This window comes from Austrofundulus limnaeus, unplaced genomic scaffold, assembly GCF_001266775.1.
Source record: "Austrofundulus limnaeus strain Quisiro unplaced genomic scaffold, Austrofundulus_limnaeus-1.0 Scaffold506, whole genome shotgun sequence".
Lineage (NCBI taxonomy): Eukaryota > Metazoa > Chordata > Actinopteri > Cyprinodontiformes > Rivulidae > Austrofundulus > Austrofundulus limnaeus.
This window is the reverse complement of record NW_013952908.1, coordinates 409,611-410,850: the sequence shown is the minus strand read 5'-3', so window position 1 is coordinate 410,850 and position 1,240 is coordinate 409,611.

Here is a 1,240-nt window from a genome sequence, read left to right as displayed (position 1 = left end):
TGTGTGTGTGTGTGTGTGTGTGTGTGTGTGTGTGTGTGTGTGTGTGTGTGTGTGTGTGTGTGTGTGTGTGTGTCTGTGTGTCTGATCAGCTGCTGTCAGACTGCAGCTGCACATTTAGACTTGAAAGCATCTTTATTTGTGAAAAGGCCCTCAGACCTGCAGCAGCCTGGAAGGACACATTTCAGTGACGGACAGGAAGCAGTTTGGACTGACGTGTGCAGCCGAGCAGTCACTTCTGTCCACGCTTTGTTTCAGTTTGTGTAAGCAGCCTCCACAGAACGGCTGAGTCCAACCATAAACCTGTTTATTTATAAAACATGTTGTTCTCATCAGTTCAGCTCCAAACGTTAAAGTTTATAAAGATTTTCGCTGAATTTAGTCAAACTGAGGGTTTGTCCTGTCGATGGAGCACAGTTAACATCCTGCAGGTTCAGTTAAAGTTAAAACTCTTTAAGTTACTTCAGATATTTAGTCCTTTTTACCAGGTTGTTTCCTGGGAGAAGAATTATGAGATTTGGACTTTTATTTTGAAGTCAGCATCAGATTGTTTTGTGATTGCACTGCTCTTCCTGTAACAGTAAAAAGTGGAAACTGGACTTTAAGTGTTTTAACTCCTGGAAGGAAGATTTGTCATCTGAAGCCTGTTTTAATTTAAATCAAGTTTAAGGTTGAAAATTGTAACAGAAAACATCCAGTAGAGTTTTTGTTCTGTCACTAAATGTTCAGTTTTTGTTTTAGAAAAGGTTTCTGGCTCCAGTTTAAATGKGTGGCTTTTCTTTGTTACTTTATTTGAGTTGTTATTGGATGAGGGGCTTCAGATTCAGTTTGTTTTGTTTTATTTTTTTTGAGTGCCCATGAGAGAGTAAAGTTCATCACGTTTGGTTTGAAGGATGCGGTTTTGTTTATTCCTGTAAAGTTCCCGCCTCACAGTCACTGTTCAGAGTTTTATATGATGCAACCAGATTATATTTTCAGGAGGAAACCGTTTTTTGAAACAAATCTAAAAGAAATGTGACCGCAAAATGTAATAAAAAATACTAAAAACTCATTTTGATTTTTGTTTGGGAAAAATAAATTCTGAAAACTTGACTCCACCTGTCATAAAAGTACCTTTGTTTTTATTTACTGATGCTCCCTGTCAATTTGTGAAGGGTCAAAGGTCATTACCAAACAACACACTCACCCTGAAGGTTAGACTGTGCAGTGAGCTCAGTTAGCAGGTCAAAGGTCATCATGATCC